Genomic DNA, 27,945 nt, shown 5'->3' on the forward strand with positions numbered 1-27,945 from the left:
GGTGTACTCCACAAAACACACTAGCGTCTTTTCCCAATTCCCCAATACTTACACACTGCACATTTACATAAAAGGTTCCCTAGTATTAAAGTGTAATATCCAAGGTTTATGCAGTAATTATTAATGTTGTGTAATAAAGGTTATTTGATATCTAAGATTTAGTATGGGAAGCAGACAGTGTCTGGTGTTGTACTGATCCACTGTGTCTCCACAGATTTCCGGTATCATCGGTGAGAAGATCGCAACATGCGTCTGCAAACTATGGACTATAGAGAGTTAAAACATTAAAATGTACTCTGTAATGTTAGCAGCTTAGATTAGCATGCAGCGGGGAAAAAAAAGACACAAAGGATTGTTAGAGGCTGTTTTTGTGTCCATTCGAATTGACCTATGAACTATCCTGTAACAGAAGCACCTTTAAGAACCACCAATGGAATCATGTCAAACTTGTCTATTGTATTACCTATCCCTGTAAGAGTATATATGTGCGCTCTCTGACCCCAGTCTTAAGTCTTCTTGCTGTGCTGTTGACGGAGGTTTCTAATGCGGATGCCGGTATCTGGGCCAGAGCGGGTGCGTATATAACAACAACTGTACCTTGGATCTGTATGATTTATTTGCACTAATTGTCTTTAGATCACAGCGTGTAACCATCTGTTTTTATATTGAATAATAACTTTTTGTGCTTTGGAACCACATTCAAAGTCTGAAAGCTTTTATTTACGGTGCGACTCATTACACTAAATAGCGTCAATTTCAGAAGGTATAGGCAGGATTTTAGAAGGTATAGACAGGATTGCATAGAGGTTTTTAATTAGGTATCCATACCTCTGTGCCGGATCCGCCCCCTGAATGCACAACATCATAACGTCGCACATAGAGGGGATGACCAGCAGCTCCGGAAAGTGCAGCGTTGACCAGGCAACCTAAGGACGCCCGATTGGCTGCATATACTGTGCAGGGTGCCTGTCTGGAGCATACACAGGAAGCTCCGTGGGTGCTGCATCAGCAGTCCTGGCTGCAGGGTGTCGTTCCAAGCATGCTAGTCAGGAGCAAGGGCTGTGGGTTGTCCATAGCTAGTTATGGACCAGACTCTGTACTTGTCAATAGGTATATTGCCAGGGCCGGCAATAGGTCTACTAGCATCCTGTCACAGTAGTATTACAGTGCCTCACAGTACAGTGCCAATTCCTAACATGCTCACAACAGTAGTGCTACAGTTAATATGCCCCCACAGTAATTCCCAATTCAGTAATATGTCCTACACAAGTGTCCCAGTTAATCATATGCCCCCACAGTAATGCCCAATTCAGTAATATGTCCTACACAAGTGTCCCAGTTAATAATATGCCCCCACAGTAATGTCCAATTCAGTAATATGTCCTACACAAGTGTCCCAGTTAATAAGCCCCCACCCCATGCAGTAGTGCTCCAGTTTTTAATATTCCACCACAATAGAGCCCTTGAACAGGGACAGGGCCGGGTTAAAGGCCACATGGACCTGGGGCTAAATATGTTCAAGGGCCTATATGGACTAGCGGAGGAGCTGTGACCAGAGCAGTGTGAGTGTGGCCACAGTGTGAGTGTTGCCATTGTTTTGGGGGTGTGAACACCTTGTGTGCATGCATGCCCTGAGGACACGCATGCGCACATCCGCAGGGCACCCACAGCTGGTGAGGCGGAGGGATCTGCTTGGATCCCTCTTCACAGCCTCAGTTTTCAGAGTTTGCTGAATACTAGGAGGCCCCTAATAATGAATGGGCCAGTTACTTAAACCATGTAGCAAAATAGTGTTTCCGCATGTGTAATGGGACAACTAGGGATGATGAATAGGTCCCAATCCCAAAAGCATGAATATTACCAAATTGGTGCAAGTAATACAGAGGATCTATATGGAGATATAAGGAGCGAGTCGGAAACCATTTTGAATGTGGAATCATTAATAGTCCAAATCAAATAGCATTTAAAGAGGTAGTTGCAATTACAGCAAGTGACCCCTGACATTTCCTTGATACCCAAATAACATGTAGGACCTCATTCACCAACGAGTGATGTTCTTGTTATCACTTGCTACTAATTTTAACCAATCAGCTACTAATAGTCATTTTTCAAATACATGACAGTTAGGAGCTGATTGGTTGGAGCACCAGTTAAGATTAGTAATTAGTGATAACAAGAGGTAAATTTACTAAAGTGAGTTTTTAGAAGTGGAGATGTTGCCCACAGCAACCAATCAGATTCTACTTAACATTTAACTAGCACATTCTAGAAGATAATAGCTAGAACCTGATTGGTTGCTATGGGCAACATCTCCACTTCTAAAAACTCTCACTTTAGTAAATTTACCCCCAAGAATATTACTAGTTGATAAATGAGGCCCCTAATTTGAAAAATAAAGAGTACAAGATTTACAAATGAGACAGTGCAGAATCAGGGCCGGCTCCAGGGGTTGGAGCACCCTGTGCCGCCTCTCTCTAAAGCAGCACGTGACTGAAATGGAGGCGTGGCCTTACTATAGGCCACGCCTCCAACCTGACGTTATTTGAAGGCATGCCCGCATGGCACGCCTCCAAACATAGTCAGGCTGGGGTCCTCCCTAGCTGGAATTCCCCCAGCTTTCTCCCATCACTGAATGGATGCTGCGCAGCATCCATTCAGACTCCGGTGTCCAGAACCGCCACACAGCTGAGGTGGTGGGGGTCCCCAACCTCCCGATTTGACCACCCGCGGGCCACTTCTGATGATGATCCACCCGTGGGCCGGACAGTACTGTCCCACTGAAATCGGGATGTTGGGGAGGGGTGCGCCCTCTATGGGTGACACCCCTGTTCGACCTCACTGGTCAAATACCCCTAGAGCCGGCCCTGTGCAGAATACCCCGTCCACCCTCTCCCCTTCCCCTATTAGGCTCTAAGCATTCACAGGCATGGCCTTTGGCCCTAGTCTGCCTTAGCATCGCCCCTGTCACTAGAACGACTGTCTGTCTGTACGGGTTGTGGGTAAAGGTTGACTGATATAGATTGTGTGTCCTACCATCCTCCTTCCCTATGCGGCCACGCACTGCTTATTTCTACATGTCCTAGTCAATCGCTCCATACAGTGCTGTATTATGTTTGTGGGGGCCTCAGGACAACGAACATGTGGGGTCCCTACCAGTAATATGGTCAATAAGATATACTGGCGATGTGTTTAAAAGTATAATGTGTAAATACTCTCAGCACCACAAATGTGTTAAAATACATGGTAGTGCCCGCAGTATTATGCTTCAAATAAACTTCAGTAAACATATGCCACAGTGCCCCCACTCTGGTGATGCAACTATGTGTGGGGGGCCTAGGCAACTGCCTCAGCTGCCCTCTTAATCCAGCTCTGACTCCACACTAGCCTCAACTTTCTCCTGCCCTTTCACACTTGTTTTGGATTTACGGGATGTAGTTAGTATGCCGGCTGTCGGAAGCCCGACCCAGGATTAAAGATAGGCGTTGAAATCCCGCCGCAAGTGTATATCCCAAAACCGGTATCTCGACAGCCGCCATCTCGAACGAAGATACACTAGGGTGTCTTCGCTGGGGGTGGGGTGGGGAGAGTTAGGTTTAGGCACTACGGGGGGGGTTAGGCACGACTGGTGAGTTTTAGGGTTAGGCACCACTGAGGAGGGGGGTGAGGGTTAGGCACCTAGTGGGGGGAGGTTAGTCACTGAAGGGGGGAGGGTTAGGGTGTGGGGTGGGGTAAGTTAGGGTTCAAGAAGGAAGGGTTAGGGGAAGAAGGTGGGAGGGTTAGTATACTTACCGAGCATTGGGATACGGCTGTCTGCATTTTGACAGCAGGCATCCCAACTTTCGGCATTTCACACCCAACCTGGTTATACTGCTGTGTTTATAGATATCCTAATTTATGTAAATTGCTCATCACTGTACGACACTGCGCACACATTGTGGTGCCCTATAAATAAACGATTTGCTACACTCATAGCTGTTGTGTGTGTGTCAATTTTTTTTTTTTTTTTTTTTAAATAAAACAGCAGAAAATCCCCAGGAAGCAGATATTTCAAAATCTAAGGATCCCCAGGATTTAACAAGGAGTGGCCGCAGTAGATATCAGCAATAACTGCGGTGTTCTCTCCATTTCTGAGCACAAAGCAGTCCCTTATAGGTTGCTATGGGGGCAGCTATGCTGTTGGAATTGCCAAGCTCTGGAATGCAAAGTTTGACGCCATGTGAAGATGGCGTTAGCCTAAAGTAGCCTATGGGCTACTGCTTTGCAAATTTTTACCAGAGAAGGATCTGTTGGTCCTCAATGATGCATGAGCAGATTGACACTGGACCCATAAGATATCACTTTATTTCCAGCTCTCTGCCGGGATGGGCTCTTGTCGGAGTCCGTGTCCTGGCAAAAGTTTCTGTCTTAATTTGCATGAAAATTTTCACTATTCGCGTAGCAAATTTTGGCAACAATATTCGATCATATCCGCTTAATGATTGTGATGAATAGGGCCCTGTTTGAGACCGCCAGTCCAGACTCTTTCCATAAGTGAGAGGTCATATTTATAGCATTCTGGCAGAATTTCTGGGTAAGATTTCTTGATTATATACTGGGAATATTAAATTTTCCTATTCACAGACAGGGCTGCTGAGATACTAATGAGGGGGTGTGGCCCAATCACAGGAGGTAGGTTTTTCTAAAGGGGGCGTGGCCCAATCACAGGAGGTAGGTTTTTCTAAAGTGAGCGTGGCCCAATCATGAGAGGTGCAGCCACGCCTCCTTTTGAAAAGAAATTGAAAAATCCTATTTGCAGCACCACTGCATGCTGGGGAGGGGTGCACTGTAAGCCCCACAGCCCGGCGCAAATTTAGGGGGGGGGGCACGCTCAGTGTGATCACACTCCCCCACAGCGGCAGCAGCAGTCTCCCTGTTCTCCCACTGCAGCCCAGCACACAGGAGCGTGTGCTGGGCTGCGGACCAGTAAGAGAGGGGGGAGGGCGGCATCACACCCAGGCCACCGCCGATCCCCTCCAACAAGCCCGGAATCGGGTAATAAATACTCGCCTCCCCTCTCAGAGTCCCTGTCACTGGTAGACTATCTGCAAGGAAAAAGGAAATGGAAAAAAATTCTATGATTTTTGTCCCTTTTTATTTATTTTTTATTAATCTGTGTGACCTAAATTGGTTATTTTGTTTTTCCATCTAGATTATGACCTGCGTAAGGATGCACATAGTATCATTCAAACAAAACTACATCTACGCAAGGTCTCGATCTAGTAAGTCTTCTAAGTGAGCAGAGAAAACTTTTTCCCAGAGACCCTGCACACCTGAGGACATGCAATCCGTGTCTCTTGAGCGGATTTAAGTGAGCCAAAAGGCAGCTTAATCATGATGCTAGGGGATAAATACTCATGAAATTAGTTAAATCCACAGGGGAAGAGACTTGGAGAAAACAACATTTTTCTTTAGCCAGAAAACTCAACATATGAAAGTAATCTGAAACAGTAGGAAAAAAAACCTGTGAAATGAATGATGATAAACAAGCAACAATGCATAAAATAGACTGATTCTCTGCAGTGTTAAGGTCAGAACTGTCCCAAGGGAGAAAGATGTAATTTAAAGTTTCAAAATGTCAGTAGTAGCAATCTGTGGAGGCCAACGCTAGATTTGGCTTTTAGAAAAATGAACTACATGGGGTGAGCTGCTTTATTTAAACTCCTTTAGATGCTTGACTTGATGTTGTTGATTTATCCATTTCAACAAAACGAATTGAACTACTATATCTTACTTGTTACATCAAAGCGCGGAGACAAGTTTGCTGCAATAGGAATTGAAATATGATTTTTCAGTCTGAGTGATAATTATTTTACACTACTGTGGGTGCAATTATTATTATATTTATGTTTTTATATTTGAGGATTTGTGCTACTTAGGCAATCCTCCCTACAGTAATGTAGCCCTTTGGCGAGTGTCCCATTCTGACCGGGCTACCCACAACTACCGGAACCAGGAGAAAATTTCCACAGACCTTACCGGGACATTTCGGGAAGGCCGGTGGCTTCATGGTGCCACCTGGAGGAAGCCTGATTAATATATATATTATATACACACAGGGGCCTATTCAGGATGTTAATTATCGGGTTCCAATAATTAACATTCTAACCCGCTGCGGAATCCGGAGCAAATCATCATTGCTCCGGCACGGTGAAATCGGAGCAGTGAATCTTTTCAATGCTCCTTTCGGAGCAGTGACATTAGTGCGCATGCGTGACATACAAGTCACTCATGTGCACAAGAGCCCCGACGTCCGGCGGAAGGAGATGGACAGGGGCGGAGGGATCCAGTAGGGACCCCGTGTGTATAATATATTATATATATATATATTTATTAACAGATTCTTATATAGCGCAGCATATTCCGTTGTGCTTTACAATTTGGAACAACATTATAATAGAACAAGACTGGGTTGTAAGAGACAGACAAAGATGGATTGTAAGCTTGCGAGCAGGGCCCTCTTATAATATATTTAAATATATTATGTTATATTTATATACAGTATATATTTTTTTTCCCCCTTTTCATCCAGCGGTGTGGAGGGGAGGGAGCCTTAACAGGCTAGAGCCCAGAACCCATTCATAAGACCGTACACAGTTTAACAGAGCACCTCCGGCAGTAAGCATTCCATACTTGCCGACATTACCTGCTCCCCAGGAGATGCCCGGAGAGCAGACACAGCCGGCCACTTTGGGGCAGGGGCCGGGTTACTATGTCATTAGGCCCCTCCCCCATTACAGCAAACTGACACAAATTGCTTTTGCATCATTAGCCCCGCCCCCTCCGTATGGAGCTACGATTCAAGGCAATTATGCTGCGATTCTCAGCAATCATCTCCCCATCCTGCCCACTTCACTAGGAAGCGGGCGGGATGCGGGAGATCCGGATACTCCTCCAGGGGTGCGGGAGGCTCCCCGTAAACACAAGAGCCTCACGCAACTTTCGGGAGTGTAGGCAAGTATGAAGCATTCTCCCGTGGCAATCTGGCAGCAAACCATGAGGTTACATCTACGTTCTGATTGGCTGCCACATTGTATCTCTATGGCTGCAGAGTACATAGTGGTAGATGTATCAAACCCACAACAACCTATCAGTGTCTTATGTTTTTAGTCCAGGAGGTATGCAAGCTGTGGCACTCCAGCTGTAGGACTACACATCCTAGCATCCCCTGCCTCAGCTTTGCTGTCTGGGAGTGCTAAACCAGTGGCAGGGCATGCTGGGATGTGTAGTTACACAGCAGCTGGAGTGCCAAAGGTTGCCTACAACGGTTTAAAACTGTGCTAGATAATTGGTTGCTATGGGGGCATCCAGTTAAGATGCAGGCGGACGGGATGGCGGCCGTCAGGATACAAACGCCGGAATCATGACGCCCGCCAGAATGGCGACGCCAGCATCCCAGAGGGATCAAGATATCATAGTCGGCATCCCGAAGGTAAGTATGCGGGTTAGGGTTAAGCTGCCCATCCACTAGGCGATTAAACCTAGCGATTGAGTGATAACGACCGTCGTTATCACTCAATCGCTTAGTAATCGCCAACGAATTGTGCAGTTTAATGTCTAATACGACCAGCGATGCGCGTGCAAGCTGGTCATATTGGACATCTATCATCATCGGGCAGACAAGCTGGTCATATTGGACATCTATCATCATCGGGCAGACAAGCTGGTCACATTGGACATCTATCATCATCGGGCAGACAAGCTGGTCAACCTGACGATAACATCAGGTTTAGCATGTTGCCAGATGATTGATGAGCCTGCACTGAACGACTGCTAGTTCAGTGTAGGCACATCACAGACATAGAAACGACAGCACGATTACAATGTCGTAATTGTGCTGTCGTTTCTATGTCATGTAGTGGATGGGCAGCATTAGCATTATATTATTTGATATTAGCGGTGTGCACCGGTGTTTTGCATCTGGATTTGCTAAAACCACCCTTCCGTGTCCTGTGTTTTGGGTTTTGTCACTTTTGTTTTTTGGATCTGTATTTTTTTTTTTAGGAAAAAAGCATAAAAACAGCTAAAATCACAGAATTTGTGGGGTTTTTGTTCCTACACTATTAACCTCAATAACATTCATTTCCAGTCTACTCTTAACTCCTCACAATATTGTTTTTAGGCCAAAAGGTTGCACCGAGGTAGCTGGATGACTATGCTAAGCGACACAAGTAGGCGGCACAAACACGTGGCCCATCTAGGAGTGGCATTGCAGTGGAAGACAAAATGGCATATTTTCCTGAACTCTGCCATTTGGGATTTTATATGCCCTCTACTATGACATTGGGCATCAGCCTTGGCAGACAACGTTGATGGCATTTCATAGTCTATGTCATGACTAGTGGCAGCAGCTTCAGCACTAGGAGGAAGTGGTTCTTGATCTTTCCAGATTTTATTTTTATTGGACAAATTTTTGACCTCCATTTATGTGATATTGATGCACGTAGGGCTAAGGCGCTCACAAACACAGAAAAAGATATTTATTTATTCTTTCTGGCACTTTGGGGTTTATACCACCCTTTAACAGACGAGCCAGCCGGCCCTTGACTTATGACACAGGCGCACGCTCGGCGCTGCTACATTGTTGATGCACGTGCGGCTACTGCGCACACAATTCATAAACACAGAAAAAAATAATTTGTTTTTACTTGCACTTTCGGGGGAGCACCCCTGATGGACAGATCACCCCCTGGACAACAATACAGCACCCCTTTAGGACTACAGCCTTTATAGGACACTGCACAACACAGCTCAGCCAGCCCCTATGGACAACAGCAATGCAACACAACCCAGCCAGCCCCTATGGCCAATAGCGGCACAACACAGCCCAGCCAGCCCTAACTCCCACCCTCCCTCTTCACTGTCCACAGCCGGAGTGAAAAATGGTGCAGACGCAGGGACCTTTTATAGAATCCAAAACCCGCGAGATCCAAAAGCGGGATGACGACGTTTTGCCTCGATTTCAGGTCTTAGTCAAGCGGGAAAACCTGAGTCTGACTCGGTTCCCGGCTCGGATCGGGGGGCCTCGGATTTCATAAATCCGAACCCGCTCATCCCTAGTTTGGACACAAAAGGGAGAGGAGGGCAGAGGCTAAAGAGTTAGGAGTGGGGGTCATAAGTTGAAATGAAAACTTAGTTTTAAGGGCACGTTGGAAGGCTGGATGAAGCATTAAAAATATTTTGTACTTTAGAGCTCAAAAGATAAGAGTGGTAACAAGCATGTATGAAGGGGCAGTAGGGGGGAAACGGTAACTGCGCATGGTAAGTGCTGCAGTTACCACTTCTCTGCATGCAGGGAAATCAGCAGAATGACAGGCGCTAAGCTATCTACAAGATAGAGCGCCGGTATGCTGGGCAATTTATGAACAATCAGTGGCACTGACTTTTCCGACAGCTGCAGCTGTCTTTGCCACTTACATAGCTCTGTCCCTGGCAGTCGGTTCTGACAAACAGGGATTTTGCATACCCAGAGGTATTTGACCGGCCCATGCAGTATGCATGCAAGTGACAGTGGCCCCAACAAAAGAGGGAAAGTGCAATTCACTGAACAGGTGAATTAACACTCCACCTCTTCAGCAAAACTTATTTTAATACATGCGGCCGTTATGAGAACCCGCTTCACCGCCGGATCGCACACAAGTAATGGCCAGATACGGATGCTGCAAAGCCTGCATCAATGTATAGCAGTACATGGCCTTGGTGGTGTGTGAGGACACCGTGACAGGAGGAGATTACGGCCTCTTGGAGCTATAGAATATTTGAACGATGTGCAGTTAAATCGCCCGCAGTTCAGTTTAGGAATTGGGACCTTTTGATCTGTTGAACGTACGTACAGGACATTTGTAGACTCAGCCATGTTTCTTAAGATTAAACCTAAGGGCTGGATTTACGAATTGTCTGCTTTTCCAAGCCACCACTTTTTACCATGTTTGATTATAAATTTAATATGGCACTAATATTTTGGTGTGTTTTGCACTTAATATTAGTCCCACTTTAAAATTTGAGGTTAATTGCACTGCAAGCCATCACTTAGTAAAGCCCTATGTTTCTGAATGATGACGTACTTGGTGGTAAAGAAAGAATTTTGGACTGCTAGCTGGGAGGAAGCCAAGAGATCAATGGTCTCTAATCCTGTTCTTATGAGACCAAACGTTGCTGGTGTGCATTCAAGTTCAAAATATCCTGTTTGGATGCCCAGTATGACTTCCTTTGGAAAAAAAACAGTACACAATAGTTCTTGAGATAACAAGGATGTGGCCATGACTTCCCCTACTATCGCTCTTCCTTGTACTCCCTTTATAAGACCAGGTACATGCAGGAGCTGGATTAAGAGAGGGGCGACAGGAGGGGGGGGTTGTCCTGGGGCCCCCCACACACACAGAAGGGTCCCACACAGTCGTGTGACCCTGTCGAGAACAGCTGACTTTTCCCTGGTGGAGACTCTGCAGTTGCGACTGTTCTACTGCATGCAGCTTTCTAAGGGGGAGAAGGGCCGGCTTCACACTAACGCATGACCCCTGACACCTATTCCTCCCCTAAACTGGCTGCATTGGAGACTGAGCCAATGCGGCAAGCCCCACCCCCATATCCCTGCGAATTGCGACATTACGTCACGGGGTAGGGCCTAATGAATCGAGGAGGTGCCAGAGTCCTTTTGCAACCTGTACCAACAGCAACGGCTACATCAACTGTAAGTATGTATGTGTACTGTTTTAGTGTGTGTGTGTGTGTTATTGTGTATATGCTGTTTGTGTGTATGTGTGATTGTTTGTCCCTGTCTTCATGTGGCCTGCGGGGAGGGCCTCCGTGTGGGACTTCATGTGCGGGGGTAGGCTCAGCTCTGTGTGGCTTGAAGGGGGCAGCCACAAGCCTTAATCTAGCACTGGGTACATGTCAGCCAAGCCTCAAGCAGGCAGGAATAAAACATGATGGTTCTGATAAGATGGTAGTCCGAAGTAGTCCATCACAGTTAGCAATGCCCTTTCATGCCAACACCAAGATCAACAAAAAGCCCGACATGAAGAATAGAAGGGCTCTGGGGAGTGAGTGGAGAGTGGTCTTGCACTTTATAAGGGCTAGGAACAGTTATAAATAATATTGGCCATGCTTCCTGCTGTGACAAGCCGTAAGCTCAGCACTCCCAACACAATGTGGTGTGTGCCAAAGCGCTCTCTAGCCGCGGGCACCACAGTAATCCCACAAACCATTCCCTGAGGCAGTACAGCTCCAGCTTTGGCCAAATGCCCAGATAGTCAGTTTTGTATCTCAAACAAGCAAAGACTTCCACACGTTACTGTTAACTTGGATCTGCTTCAACTAATCTATTCACACAAGTCTAGACTTCCTTTGTCCTATCTATTTGCTGATATTTGTTGCTGGATTAAGGATTCAGGATTCAACAACAATACAGGTCTACCAAGTATGAAGTGACTGACTAGTTGCCAACAAATTAGTAATGGGGGAGATGTACAGTATCAGTCAGTGTATAGAGTGGACATGTGAAGTTCAGGGAGATTGCGAAAGCAACACCTACTGTATGAGTGCGACTGTAAAGTGGGCGTGTACTGCTACATCTGAGAGGCGCGTGTAATTGACTTGCATTGAAATGTAAATGAGCCCCAAAGCAGTTAGGAAAGTCTGTTTGTTGATGAATACACACTGATACTGTAGCCATAGGGATCATTGTGCTTTATACCCAATGCAGGGAAATGATAATTATCTAATTTGACTATATCTCTGTATGTATGTATATATCAGCTTCATAATGGGGGTAAGGTGTAATCAGGGAGATTACTCGACTTTTCAGGGAGAGAGGGAGAATATTTTTAACTAAGAAGGAGGAGGAGTGTGGGGATTGGTGGTGCCGCAATATGGGGGGTGTTCGAGGTTGCAGTGAAGGGGGGAGGGGGGGGGTCGCGAGAGGGAAGTTGAAAAGAGGAGGAAGCCGATGGGAGAGGTACAAGGAAGCCGGAGGGGTGAAGTGCTTGACAGGGCCCGCTCCAGCCCTAGCCACGCCCTGTGCGGCGATGGACCCCTACGCCCCAACTATTACCAAAAAAGGGGGCATGACCTAATGAACATAGGCCACGCCCCCTAAATGATGCTGTTTGATGGCTCACCCGTACGGCACGCCTCCCATTTAACGTCAGGCTGGGGGCGAGCCCAGCACTACGTCAGTAGCTGGGCAGCCCCCAGCTCTCCCCCTGCACTGAATGGATGCGGCACGCATGCGCGCGCCATCAATTCTAGTTCCCAGGGGCCGGCACAGCTGCAGCGGTGAGGTGCCCAACATCCCGACCACCCACGGGACACTTCGTCCCGCAGGTGGAACAGCGGGGACAGTGCCCAAAAAACAGGACTGACCCGCTGATATCGAAAATGTCTGGGAGGGGCGCGCCCTCTATGGGGTGGCAACCCTGTTCGACCGCAGTGGTCGAACATGCCTCGAGCCCGCCCTAGTGCTGGGTGCAGGCCCAGGAGGAAGAGCACCGGCCCCTGCGTGTCAGTGTGACTATGGGGTCTAATCATCATTACATAATTATCACTTGTGATAATTATGTTTTAAACTTGCTGCGAGTTTAAAAAATGTTTTGGAGGCATTCATCATGGCTCATCCATAGGCAAATGCAGGGGGGGTTTCCATCTGCTTGGAAACCCCCCTCCCCAGCACACATCATGACCACAATAGAAATAGTAATATAATACAATGTTACTAGCGCTGCATCTTCTTCTCAGTATCACAAATGAAATGATTAGCACCACCTGTGGATCTTTTAAAATGTGTCAGCCAGTAATAAATATACCGGTGCACCAACTAGGAGATGTGGAAAACATGCACTGTTAGGGGTGCACTGCTATAAACCATCAATAGGGTTAATAATTAATGCTGTATAATAATACACTACCCAGTACACAAGGAAACCAATATGTAGGTATATATCCAGGGCAGTGCTAAGTTCTTCTGCTGCTCCCCCAGACTCCCGCTGGCTAAGTGCTAATTATGCCCTCTTCGTGGGCAGGCCACAATCGCTCTAAAATCAAAGCATTTGGAAACCCCCCTCTAGAAATCCTGCGTTTGCCACTGTCATCCATTATGCCTCACTAATAAAGTATCACTTCCGAAAAGCTGCTACTTTTGCGGAGTTAGCTTTTCGGAAAAGTGATACTTTTCCCCCTACACACTTGCAGTGTTCCTATGGATCTCTCCGCAGCTTAACCCCGCTGCTGTGTGTTCCACCCTCCCCTCCCTCCCCCCCGTCTCCTCTCTGCTTCCCCTGCTGCTGTCTCCCCTTACCCCTAGCCGCCACATCCTCTGCCCCCCCACTGGGAGCATCCTTTCTCCCCTTTGCCCTCACTCACGTGCCTGCCGCGAGCCTTGGAGCCAGCACACCCAGTTTTCAACATTGCCTCGTAACAATCCAATGCAAGATTAAACATTTCCAGTTCTTGTCCCATTGTGTGAAAAGTTACAAATAGATGTTGGATTTAGTTGGTTTCATAAATATATTCCCAGATGTGTAACTTTAGAAACAGTAAGAGGCTGATGGTAGAATTATAATTGTGCTTCCCTTTCAAAATGTAAATTTGCATTTTGCTATACGAATTGCTGCCACCTAACTACATTCTTAATATAGCCCTGCTTACATGTATAATTTGTGCCTTCATTGACAGTTTCTGGCTCACAGTGAAGAAAGTGCTTGAAGACATTACAGCTCGCTGTATATTGTATTTAGATTACCCTTGTTTTCTTTATCAGTAACGTTTGGCAAGCCATTTTTATACTTGTACTGTTAAACTTTTCTTTTTAAATCGGGAAATAAAATTGTAATACAATTAGATTTATATCCTCAGTAATGCCACATTATAATGGATCTCGGCAATCATACATACATACCAGTTCTGCAATGCAATACAATTGTACAGCCTATTAATTTCTTCAAGCTTTAGCGGGTCTTCAACAACGTAAAACAAAAAAACAGTGGAATGGTACTTACATTACAGTGTTAAAAACTCTGCCGTTCAATCTTGGTGATCAATTGTTCAAGATAAAATCAGTACGATAAAACTAGAAAGAAAAAAAATAAATAAAATATGGATATATTTTAATACTTTCATTTGAATAGACTAATCACATTTGGAGGGATACATATTAATCCTTATGGGCATATTTTCAATATTATTTTTACTAAAATAATGCAAAAATGGCTGTTTCTTTTCACACCCTTTTCACATTATTTAAGTATCACTTAAATGTATTAAAGGGCTTTTGGAGCAGTTTTAGTGAAAAAAAAAAAAAAACTCCTCCAAGCCCTTAAATTCGCATTAGTTTAGTAAGCAGATCAAGTTTTTCATACTGGTAATGGGAAATGTGATCGTTCTCAGATTTATTAAAAATAATGTAGGAATGGGAGAAGCCTAGTGATAAAAACGCCACCTGGAGATGGCGTTATGAGGGATTTCCCCCATTTCACTGACTCCTGCTCTGCTCTGACAGGCAGAGCAGAGCTGGGAGTCAGTGCCTGTGATTGGCTTTGTGTGTCCAAACAGACCACAGGCTGATTACAGTAAAAACAACACCACTTACCAGCACCCAGGGGACTGGTGATCGGCGAGTTCCTCTGACTTCGGTCAGCTAATCACGGTGATCCAGCTCTGTGACCCCAGCATCTATAAACTGCATACTTACTGACTTTACTAATCTGCTCCCCAGGATATTCCCGGGTAGCAAACACTGGTGATCGATTAAAAGACGGGGCCGGCTTACTACGTCTTTAGGCCCCACCTCTGCAAATTATCATGGGAGTGTGATGAGGGGGTGGGGCTAAATGACGCGGTTTTCGTCCAATTTAGCCCCGCCCTCTCCACATGGAGCCACGAGTCATGGCAATTTTGCCGTGATTCCCGGCATTTATCTCCCCATCCTGCCCATTTCACTAGGAAGTGGGCGGGATGTGGGAGATGTGAATACTCTACCAGGGGTGCAGGGGATTCCCCAACAATTCAGGAGCCTTTCAACACTTCCGGGAGAGTAGGTAAGTATTGTAAACTGGCATCTCAGTTTACAGCATAAGTCAGATGCAGAGGTCACAGAGCAGGTCTCATAAGCAGACTATTAGTTGAGAATTTTTATCATTTGCAATATCATCTTCCATTTATACTAGTACCCACTTAACCTACAAATAAACTAAAGATGAGCAGTTCAGTCCTACTCTATTACGTTCAGATCTGAAAAACGACATCTTACTGGCTATCCGACTATCACGAGTTTTGAATAGCCAATAAAAGAAATCTGGACTTGCGCTAATTTGGCGAAAAGAACTGAGTAGAGTCGAACTGCTCATCTCTAAAATAAACTCACAGAGGATTGCATTTGGCAAAAAAAAAATGCACTTTTATTTTTTAAAAAAGGGTCTGAAGAGTGAAAAGTGGCCACAACAAAAACAACTGTACAAACTTAACCCAGTTCTTACCATGAATTATAAACTAACGTGACATAATCATAAATATTAACGACTCTAAATCAATATATATATTTTTTTAAAATAAAGAAAGAAAAGGCGTGTAAAGTTACTGTATGTTTACCTTTAAAATTTTAAATACATTCTACATACAGTAGATGTGAAACAAAATTTAGGTCCAATTCAGAACTCCATACCACAATGCTATACGCTATTTTAGGGTACTTTGAGCCCGTAAGCCTGCTAAGGTGTATGTCCATATCTAGAGTAGCACTTCGAACACTGGTAATAAAAAAAAAAAAAAAAAGAAAAGTCTCTATATTAAACTTCCTTTTCTTTAGGTATTGTACCATGTAATCCTTTGTAATACAATCCTTTTCTATCCTCTGGCTTCTAATAAAATGGTCTGTATGAGTGTCAAAGGTCAGCAGAACGTGAAGAAAACTGCTTACAGTACATTTGCTTAGATTGCATTGAATGCGTCTTGGCGCAGATCCACAAGTTCATACACACACAGTAGTTCAGGTCAAAGCACAATCCAGTGTTTCTCTCCGATGGTTTTTTAAATGCTGAGTTTTTTCCCTCTTTGCATCAAGTTTGACATAAAGGTGTAAAGTCAGTCACCATGGGAACCAAAAGCGTTTACGAAAAGAGATTATGTGACCGGATTGTTTGTGGCGCATGTTTGCAGTGCCAATGTGTCATCCCTTCTCTGACAGGACAGGCTCTAGGGAGGCTCCTTACGCTTGCATTCTCGGCTGCTAGTTGTATTTTGGCAGCATACACCTCTCTGTTAGACCAAGCTCTTGTTGCATAAGGAAAAAAGATACTGTGAAATGTCAAACTAAAAAAAAAAAAAAAAAAATGAACTAAAAAACATGACTGAAGTGTTTTATGTATGTGTGTGTGTGTGTGTTGTGTGTGTGTCCACCACTATATAAAAACTTAATTAAGAAATACAAACACAGAGACATGACTTGGTTTATTGTTTAAAATAAATTAAAAATGACTTCTTTAAACTCCCAAGAACGGTGTGGTGGCATATTACAGGCAGCCTCCAATCAACTCAGCCCAATAGTTCAAACCCAAAAACAATAAATGCATTACTTAGGTTTAGAGTTAGGAACTTGGGGAAAGGTTAGGGTTAGGCACTAAGGGGGGAGGGTAAGAGTTAGGCACTAGGCAGGGGGAGGTTAGGTTCATGCGCTAGAGGGGAAGGTTAGGGTTAGGCACCAATGAGTGAGGGTTATGGTAGGGGAGGTTTAGCATACACCGACCAACAAGTGTCGGTGTGTTAACCCTGTCGGGATTGTGACCGCTGGGATTCCGACTGTCTGCATCACATACCCATCCCTCTGCAGATACAGTATATCTGTCCATCGTGCTGTGTGTACATTAGCCGACTGACCCAGTGGCGTATCTATAATGGGTGCAGTGTGTGCAGGGCACACGGGCCCCCGGGTCCAGGGGGGTCCCGCACCGCACACCCTGCATCAATATTATTTTAAATTTACCTGTCCGTGGTCCAGCGGCGGGTGTCAGCGCTGCTCAGAACACCGGAAAATGGCTGCCCCGGCCATTTTCCTAGCGTTCTGCGCATGCGCAGTAGACTCCGGGCACATTCTAGTGCCCGGAGTCTACTAATGCTCCGGTGGCTGGCCAGCCGCGTCAGTCGGCTGCCAGCCACCGGGAAGAGAGGAAGGGGCCCCGCACGGGGAGTGCACACGGTCCCCCTCCTCTCTTAAAACGCCCCTGGACTGACCGCACACTTGCAGTATGCGTTCCCAGGGCAATGAACCATAGCCTACAGCAAAAGCTGCATTAAGGATGCTTAAGTAACAGAACAACCTAGTCTAGAGCAACAAGACCCTCAATTGCATCATACAGTAAATATGTGGAGGGATTAGATGACTGGCACACCCATCCAATCTGTAAGGGAGAATTAGCAGGATCTGCACGGGCGGCTGCCACTGACATGTTGAAATATACTAATAGATGTAAATTGAGATGTTCTGCCATGTACTGTATTAAATACAAAAAGGAATGGGGATATCATATAGGTCAGTGTAATTTGTTGCAATGAAGGAAAACGTCCCAGTTTTTTTTGTTTCACATTAACAGGGCATTTTATACTCATCAGCAGTGACAATGATCTGATAAATCTATTCTGATTGCGTGATATAATACAATGTGTTGAAAAAAAATTCCAAAGGAGGCGGATATTTTTTGCAAACATAAAACCACACATATGCACACACTATATTCAATATATACTGTATATATATTAATACAGTCACATGTGTATGGGTGTGCAAGTGTGTGATACAGTACTAGCTAAGTACAGATAGAGCACAGCTGCACACCTAATTAACAAAACTGCTGATTTTCAAAACAGAGCTAGTAATCATCATTATAGCGAAGCACTGAAATGGGTCAACTGCAAGTCTCCAAGCTAATGGCACAAAACATATCCACACATCTGTAGTAATGGGTCAAAAGCCACCATAACTATTGCAACTAGATGTTTCACATCAGCCATTTTTTTTTTTTTAACAATTATTAATAGGCGTTACAAAGTCAGTAAACTTCAGTAGACTGCCAGCCGAGTTCACACACAACTTTGATTTGTGGAGTAATTCACATAAGTTAAAAAAAAAATAAAAAAAGTGTGGAGAACCAATGACCCTTAAAGGGCAGTTAATCAACTGTAACGGGTAAAACGTTCACAGCATTAAATTTTATAGTGATGTAATGGAGTCTTCAAAAGGGAACCTTACACAGGAAATTAAGGTCTTTACTCTGAGATGACAATACTACCAGAACTAAAACAGTATAATCAGAATCCAGTCTCAAAACATTTAGCATATACACAATGACAAGTTGTTTGTCGTTCTTTAAAGTTGGATACAGCAGTGCCAGCGTTGATTATCTCTTTTTAGATCTATTTAGACGAGTGCTACATCTGGATAGAAAATTGATCTGCACAGTTTATATGATTTCTGTGAAATATTTGCATTTGTTCTGGTTGAAATAAAAGTTATACTAAAACTATACTTTTCTGAAGTCTACAGAAAAATATACTATCTTTCAAAGATAAGCACTTTGCAAAAAGTGATCTACAAATTTCTCAATTTAGGGCTACATTTACGAAACGGCAGCTTCTTGTTGGGTTGGAGCTGAAAATTTAAAAGCGGCACTAACATTCAGTGTAGAGCCCCGTGTGACATACACTTAATGTGGGCGACGCTTTAAATTTTTAGCTATAACTCACTGACATTGTAAATATAGCCGTAAGGGCCCTATTTACTACAATCTGCATTTAAAATGCAGTTGTAGTGTATTATTTCCAACTAAACTCGCATTGCAAATTTAGGAAATATCACAGGAATTTATTAAAAAATCCCTTGCAGGGACAGCGCTTGTGATAAAGCTCTGTTCCCGCGAATCCTGTCCGCACACTTCTCCCTGTATTTTTCAGAAAAAATACACAGAGAATGCATTGTCTGCGCAACCCCTCCCCTCGCGGCCGCTTGTGGCAAGTTGTTGATATTTGTTATGTATATAGCACCAGCAAATGAGGTGTCATCCATTTCCGGCCCACTTTCCCCATCCCCCAAAGAGAGAGACTACATGGGACAAAGTCCAAGATATTCAGCTTTATGTAATTATGCCTATTTGTTGTGCCATATAGGATCCACCTTGTTCTTCCCCAAGTGCTTTCAGACTGCCAAGCACAGAGTGGCAGCTGGAGTATGATATGGAGGAGTCGTCAAGCCGACAGCCACTCAGAAAGCAAACGCCCAATCCAGGCAGAAATAATTATATAAATCACTACTGAAGCTACATCTTAGGGCCGTATTCAATTAGAAGCGAAAAGTCCGATATCGGCGATAATATCACCGATGATGTCATTTTCGCCATTTTCACTTATCCCCATATTCAATTTCAAAGACTTTTCGCAGGTGTGAAAAGTCTGTCAAAAACCGGGGATAAGTTTTCACCACTGAATAGGTGGTGAAAAAAAAGTGCAGAATTGGGGTTTTGGGGTGCAGACAAAAAAAAAAAAAAAAGTACCCTGCACCCCTTGGAATGTCCCCTTAAAGTAATCTGTAATTTTTGGTTTTTTTTAAAGTTCGATAGCACACCCCAGAAAAAGTGGTTTCGTTTTGGGGGAGAGAAATAAAAGTTGGGGGACAAACTAAAACACTAGCGAAATAGACTCAGAGGGGGTCCCCAAGTATATGGTTTTTTTAGAATGCGCTTGGTTGCAGCAGGTGGATTTTTAAAAAATCACTTTAGGGACTTAATATGCTTTGACCCATTTTTATGTACCCCAAATTTGATGGGACTAGTTTTTTTCCTTCCCCCCCCAAAAAATGTTGCTAAATATCATTCTTCACCACCTTTACAAAGGCGCATAAAAGCACCTGCCGACACCGTTTAAAAACCCCAAATACTTTTAGCAGGCCAATTCAGGGGTACCCATAGTGATCCCCCATGTCAGACCATCTTTTGGGGGGGGTGACAGGCTAATTTCCCCAAAAGGGACAGGACTTTGATACTTACATTTCCGCCGGGTCCTGTTTTCGCCGATTCCTAATTGAATACGGGGATACGAGGGCACGTGCCCGATACTTTATGCCCAGGAAAAACGGTGATGATGGCGACAAGTCCATGACTATTCGCCTCTAATTGAGTATGGCCCTTAGTGGGAACCAGACAGGTGTTAAAAAGGGGACACCGCAGGACAACACTGACCAGGAGTCACAGCTCCCATTGGGCTGGTCTAGGATTATGCAAGTGATCAGATCTTGAAATCTCTGTGGACTTTGTTACCTTGTGTACCTGCCAAAGGCAGGATGACCTCAGACTTGCTCATTGGCAGGCTGATGGAGCGATGTCTGAGTCACTGAGACACACGTTTACTGCTCTAAGGAAATTGGCGATTGTATCACAGTAAGGGTGGGGTTGTTCAATAGACTATTTGTGCTGTGATCCCCCTGGCTTTTGTTACTTACAGTAGATTTATTTTGTGTTGTTTCACATATAAAGTAAGGTCGTACTTGTTGCTTGCCTCAGTGATTCCGCACATCTAGGGATACCGGCTGCCCTCAGCCAGCACATACTTCTGCCGTTGAGATGACAAGCTGGTGACAAAAGGACCTAAAACGTAAACCAGGCACACTTATGCATGCTATTGGACGCCATTTGTTCTCTTAAGGCCCCCATACATGGTGCGATATGCACCTTGCGCTGCGACAGCCGATCCGGTGGTAGACATATCGGGAGGTCCCCACACACTGAGCATTCGGGGTGGCTGACCACCAGATATGCCGGCACCCCCTCCCCTACCCGCGTAGTGCTCTATGGGATTGTACATTGCTTCCCCAGATCAAGTGAACATGCAGAAAGATCTTGAGGTGCGATGTACGATCCTACGGGAGTGCGCACTGACCGATATCATGCCCACACACAGTACAAAATGTCAGCGATATCGTTCCAATCCGTCGGATCAGCTGCTATATCGCACCGTGTAAAGGGGCCTTAAATATACAATCATTGCAGAAGTGGTGTCGTCCTCAGGTTAATTTCCACAGTATTTGTTTTCTATATATATATATATATATATATATATATATATATATATATATATATATATATATTTATTTACATGGAGGTTGTGAAATTGTGTTCTAGAAGATGAAACAAGAAAATAAATAAAAATAAAACTGTGCCATGAAAAATATAATGACCTCATGAAATCACAATGCAATTGTCTTGGGTCTGTCAATGCTCTTTCTGCAGATAATGAAGTGATAAAGGAAATGTATCGTTTTACGGCAGACTTCAGATAACTGGCTTGATAAAGCACTCAAAGCGAGCATGAAGTCACAACGTGGTAATGAAAAAACAATTGACAAAGATGGGTATGAAAAAAAATCTATAAAAAAAATTCAAAATGTACTCAGACTTGGGATTATTATTCCAGTTCATGATGCTGGTATGTAGCCAAATTTATATGGCTGATAAAGGTCACCTCATTTCCTCAACTCATTTAAGAGGGTTTTTTTTTTTTTTTTCTTCCACCACACGTAAAATTCTTTTTGTGCAATATCGTCAGGAGTACAATAGCGTCGAACAGTTTTGAGATCCATTATTTTATATAACGTTTATACTGAATTTTAAAAGACAACAATAAAACCAGTGCTTTATTATAGTACTAACATAGTCCTATAGAAATCCCATATTATATTGGTGCCAGAAATTCAAGTCAAACCTGTATTGCCTGAAAAAGGCTTGTGTGGACACAAAACATTGCATCTTTCCAATAAACGACTGGGTTTATGCATCAATTTGTGTATGCATGCATGCATATATATATACACACACACACACACACATACACACATGTATAAATACATACAAATTGATGCATAAACCCAGTAGTTTATTGGAGATTATATATTATATAAACACACACATGTATAAATACATACAAATTGATGCATAAACCCAGTAGTTTATTGGAGATTATATATTATATATACACACACACACACACACACACACGTGTGCGACAGACAGTGGAGGCGGGGATGCAGCTCAATCCAAAATTTAAATAGCCCCCTCAAACGCTACCAAACATCACTGGCTGGGACTTAAGGCGCTAACACACGGGACGATGTGCTGTATGAACGATATTGGTGAAAGATTTCCCTTGATCCTTCTGTAGGGCAGGACAAACGATAGTGGGTGTACACACAGATATATATCTTTAAAGAAATCCTTCAGTGAAGTCATCCTGCCACATCTCTGAACAGGCATTTCTTGACGATATAGTCAGATTGGCCTGCGTGTACGGAGGACAAGAGACATGTTAAAGACCCGCTGGAGCGCACATCATTGGTCATTCACCGCATACACACTGAACGATATGTCATTGAACGGTATAGTTATCGTCCATAAAAATCGTCCCGTGTGTATGCACCTTAACTGCCAGTTGGTGTGGCTCCCCTATTTGAATTTTGGACTGTCACACACTTAGCACACAGGGGGAGATGTATCATCCGGCGATATGGAGTTTTAGTGGTATCAGTGCATGTTATGTGCGCCGATACCGCTTCTGCCCCATATATTAATGTGAGGTTGGGTGCTAAATGACAGGGGCGCTATGCACTGTCCCTGGCTGCCGGAGATCTCACACATGCCCAGTGGAGCTGGCCAGGAGGTGAGACACAGCACAATAGTACTAGGCTGATGTGCTCTGGGCTCTGGCAGGAATCACCAGAGGATGGAGTTTTCATGTTCTTACATCTCATTGGTACAGCTTCTGCAGGAACAGTTACATCACGATCTGTGCTGCTATTATAGGTCTCCCCCTTGGTCAATGCAGAGGGACTCTACAAAATGTGTACGTAGATATATACATATATACAGATGCCATTCTGAAAGCCAAAAATGCTTCATAACAAGCAATCTATGATTATCTGCTGCTATCATCATCTTGGGATGGCAATAAGAGGATTGTGGCTGATTTTGTGAGACCACAAACCATTGTGCGTACACACGGGGACGATTTTCTCCCCGAACGAAAGTCGTCCTGTGTGCCCCGGCAGGGGTGTGCTCTGTGTTGTTAACACTGAGCACAACATTGAACGAAATCCCTCAACACCGAACATGTTCAACCTGACATTATCGTCAGGTTGGACAGGAGGTTCGGTGGATGTATGAAAACTAGAAACGGGAGCGCGCATTTGTAGTTTTTCTTCATCGTTCTACCTCAGAAAGAGAACGATTTTTTGAACGATTTGTTGTTCACGACAAATTGTTAAAAAAAAAACGTGCCACATGTACGCACCGTCAGTGCCTGAGGAAACAAAGTCCATGAAATGTGTTGCATAAGGGAGATCATGCTTTGTCATTTTTTTTTCTCATAATTATATATTCTATATCATTTTTCTTTTCTAAAAGTGCTGTGCATGATGATATTTTGTAAGTAAATTTACAGTATCACTTCTTCTTTAAGGCTCAGACACGTTTTAATTTGAGGTATTCATCTTATTTGATTTTACATGTCTTTGATATTTATTACATTGTGTGTACAGAAAAAAAAAACACACCACAATATTACTATACTTTCTGTATATCTCTGTACCTCATTTGTTACATTTATATAAGAAAAACTCACCAGTTACTGTGTAACATTTATCTTTTCTATAAAGCCAACATTTACCATATCAAGCCAGTAACGTGAAGTCTGCTGCAAAATGATGCATTTACTTTATCACTTCATTATCTACAGAAAGAGCATTGACATACCCAAACAATTGCATTGTATTGCGATTTCATGAGGTATTTATAGTTTCATGCCGCAGTTTATTTTCATTTATAACACAATTTTCCAACCTCATGTCACAAATAAAAAAAAAAAAAAACATAAGCAACAATAATTTTTATTAGCATGGGTACTGATAAATATACTGAAAACGAGCCTTGCCTGAACACCACCACTCCTGTGATAACTAAATAAGAAAAGCAAATGGTTTTCAGGCCAATATAATATATGACTGTACCTTGTTTATGTTTTAGCTCTTTTGACACTCAACACTAGCTGGTCAGGTCAACGCCAACCTTATGTGTTGGCTGAGGACAGCTAATATCTCTAGCAGTATGGAATTACTTAGGCAAGCATCTGTACATTATGGCCCTCATTCAGAGGTGCACGCATAATGCGAGCGCTCATTTTGAATGTGGGCGGCCACTTCTCTTTTGAAGTGCGGCCTCCCGGTCGCTACCTAAGCTGTGGGTTACCACCCACAGCTTTAGCGACGGACCAGGTTGATGGTCACTATGGTCAAGACCATGGCGACCATCGGGGCTTGCGACGAGACCCTAAGGTTGGGTCTCGGCAACCGCAAGCCCCAGGGAGCTTCCTGCTCTGATCGAGCAAGAAGCTCCACACTGACATCATTGCTGATGTCAGTGCGGCCTCCCACAAAACGGCTCCGTTTGTGAAACCACCCCCCCGCCACGCCTACGAAACGGGGCGAGCTGTCGATCACCATCGACAGCCGCCCCTTTTGCAGTGCGCTCGGGAGCAAGAGAATTTCTCTCTCGCTCCGGGGCTTGCGCACGCGCAGTGCGGCCGCTGCGCATGCGCAGGGACTAAACATCGACCCGCTTGCGAGCGGGTCTGAATGAGGTCCTATATGTGAAAACACAAAAGACTACTTAAGTAGATCAGTGTTAGAGCCTCTACTAGCAATGAGTTAAGATCAGAACGTGAAACTAAAAAGGCACAATAGGAGGCCGCATTCTCTAAGTTCACGGTAACGAGAGCAAGGCTTGTTACCCATCATGAAGAATATCCAGAATGTGTAGAAAGTTAGCTAAAATATGTTAAAATCCTTAATAATGCAACAACTACTGGAAGGTGTAGTCCAACAGAGGCAATGAAGGGGTTAATGCCAGCAACGGGAGTGTGTAGGGGAGCCTGCGTGTGCTGCTTGCTCTGTCAGAGACTGGAGAAGGAGTGCAAGCATGAATGTGTAGAGGCTCGGGGACAACTTCATACAAAAAGAGATCTCACCACTGTGTACAGACAGCTTGCTCAATTACAGCAGCGATCCCTCACTAATAAAAGGGGCAGAGCTGGGTTTGGGGAACGTCATTGACATTAACTATTATGTGGAGAAGGTATCAAGAGAAGTGTTAGCAATACGTATGGCTGGAAGGCGGATCTGCTGCTTAATTACTTGGAGCAACGGGTGTAGTATCAGTTTAATCCAGCAGAGGATTAAATATAGAAATTGTTAGAATGGGGGGGTCTATTATTGTTTGGGGGAATGTGGGGCAGATACATATTAAGATCTAATGCTTAATTGTTGGACCTCTTATTAATGTGATATAAAGAATCGTTATAATCAACTCCAAGGGGCAGTTTTATTATGTTTTTATTGAAAATCATTTTTTATTTTGAATAAAATGACGCCACGCCTAGTGGGTTATTTCTTTTTCTAACTGGTGTTCGTTATTTTATCTGGGCAAGGGAAGGGTAACATGTAGTCTCAAGGCCAGAGGTTCCCAAACTCGGTCCTCAAGGCACCTTGATGGTCCAGGTTTTAAGGATAACCATGTTTGGGCACAGGTGACTTAATTAGTACCTCAGTTTTTTTTATTTAACCATCTGTGCTCAACCATGGATATCCTTAAAACCTGGTCCATGTATTGAGGACTGAGTTTGGAAACCTCTGCTCTAGGCTATTAACTGTGACCCGGAGCTGACACCTGGTGAAAAGGCTGAAGATCGCTGGAGTGGAGGCACCATCAGGAAGGGGTTAGCCCAGTGTTGGCTAACCTTGACACTCCAGCTGTTATGGAACTACATAACCCAGCATGCACTGCTACAGTTTTGCTATTAGGGCATGCTAAAACTGTGGCAGGGCATGCTGGGATATATAGTTCCACAACAGCTGGAGTGTCAAAGGTTAGCCAACACTGGGTTAGCCCATAGTCTATCGTTTTTACCTGATCTTACACCCATTATAGGAAAACAAAAAGTGTGAGCATGTGTTACAATTAGGCACAATGCATGTTCCTCCTGCATTCAAAGACTGCATAAAATTTGTTCTGCCCTCAAAACAATATGGTTTATAGTTGACCGATATAGATAAAAAAAAAAAATGGATAAGAGGGAACACCAATTAACAAGAACTCAATAACTTGGCTATTCAATGTGTAAAGTAATAAGGTATGCATTGATATGTAAAAGCTATTTGTGGTGATCACTGTATAATAAAAATAACCCTTCTTGCCAGCAAGGCTGGACAAAAAACAAACACAAATTTACTAATAACAGCATCATGACAGAGTTTTGACTCCATATTTTACACCCTAGCAGTCCCATTTTTTATGGCAGTGTCTTGATTTCCTATGGTATTTGATGGATTGTGACCTTCAAACCAGAGGTTCTCAACATCAACCTTCAAGTTTTCCCAATAGGCCAAGTCACCTGTGTATGATTAAAAAAAATCCACAAAACCTGACCTGTTGGTGGTAACTCGAGGACTAGAGTTGGGAACAACTTCTTCAAACAATTCCAAATGTGTACAGAGGCAGGAGAAAATTCAATGGTCACCCTGGTACGGTTTGGATATTCATGCTTGGATAATAGTCATGGCAGTATTAATAGTAAAGGTAGTGGCAGGAATGACAGTGGAAAGTTGTAATAGTGCTGTCCAAGCCACTACAGAATTGTATAAATATGCAGGCTCATCACAAATAAATTAGCCTTAGTGTAGCACTTTAGGATGGGATGATCACTTAATGCAACAATTGTACGAAAAAAGGATTTTGTAACACACAGTTTAGGGCTAGATGTATTAAGCAATCAGCTACGGTCAATTTACAGGCTGCGTTTGAAAAATTAAATTTTTAGGAGCTGATCATACTTGTCTACTTTTGAAAAAGCTTTTCATTGAGTTTTTGAAAGCAACACCTATGTGGAGGTAAAGTGATCGTGTACTGCTACATCTGAGAGGCGTGCCATAAATTTACTTACATTCAAATGTAAATGAGCCCCAAAGCAGTTAGTAAGATCTAGGTGTTGATGAAACAAACTGATCAGTAAATGCATGTAGTCACAGGGATCATTGTGCCTTATAAACTATGCAGGGACATTATACTGATGATCCAACTTGATTATATATACTATATATTACTATTGGGGGCACTACTATTGGGGGCACTACTACAGGAAGCATTACTACTGGGGACATTGCATAGTGGGCTCTGCATAAGGGGCACTACCACTGTGGGCTCTGCATAAGGGACACAGCCACTACTGTGGGGCACCACTACAGTGGGCATTGTATTAGGGGCACTACTATTGTGGGCACTGTGTATAAGTGGCACTACTGTATGTCACAACATGAATAAGGGACACTACTATGTGATGTAATGTGAATCAGGGGCACTATGTGCGGTCTAATGTGGATAAGATTTTGCTACTGTGTGGCATCATTTCAATTGGGAATACTATTGTGTGACCACGCCTCTTTCTTCTGAGACAATGCCCCGTTTTTTACGGCACACGCTGTCCCTTTATTGAAAATGCGTCGAGGAGGTGGGTCAGTAGTTCCACCATTTCTCTAAGACCTTTAAGCACTGTATAATATATATATATTTCTGTTTTTTTCTTTTATAGAACAGCTATAGAATGGGGTAAGGTGCAATCAGGGTGATTGCTGGACTCTTCGGGGAGTCCGGAAGATTGCCACTACTTCAGGGAGAGTTGGCAAGTATGGAGCCAACTGGTTTGTACTTTATCGCTCTCCACTTTACAGTAGGTCTATCCAAGGATTGATACATACACCCCTTACGGCGTTTAGGGACAGAGCGGGGGGGCATGGCTGGTCCCGCAGATTCCTGTCCTCATAAGTGACTAGGAAAC

At 43.9% G+C, this 27,945-nt stretch overlaps 1 protein-coding gene across 1 annotated transcript in view; it reads right to left on the minus strand.

Annotated features, from left to right (window-relative positions):
* Positions 1-27,945, minus strand: part of ATP10B (ATPase phospholipid transporting 10B (putative)) — a 398,242-nt gene that overhangs the window by 225,872 nt on the left and 144,425 nt on the right. Inside the window, exon 2 of the mRNA XM_088475032.1 lies at positions 14,031-14,101. The gene's annotated coding sequence lies outside the window, so the exon portion shown is untranslated. The remainder of the gene's footprint in view (positions 1-14,030; positions 14,102-27,945) is intronic.

The sequence above is a fragment of the Taudactylus pleione genome, unplaced genomic scaffold (assembly GCF_031769625.1).
Source record: "Taudactylus pleione unplaced genomic scaffold, aTauple2 ptg000161l, whole genome shotgun sequence".
NCBI lineage: Eukaryota > Metazoa > Chordata > Amphibia > Anura > Myobatrachidae > Taudactylus > Taudactylus pleione.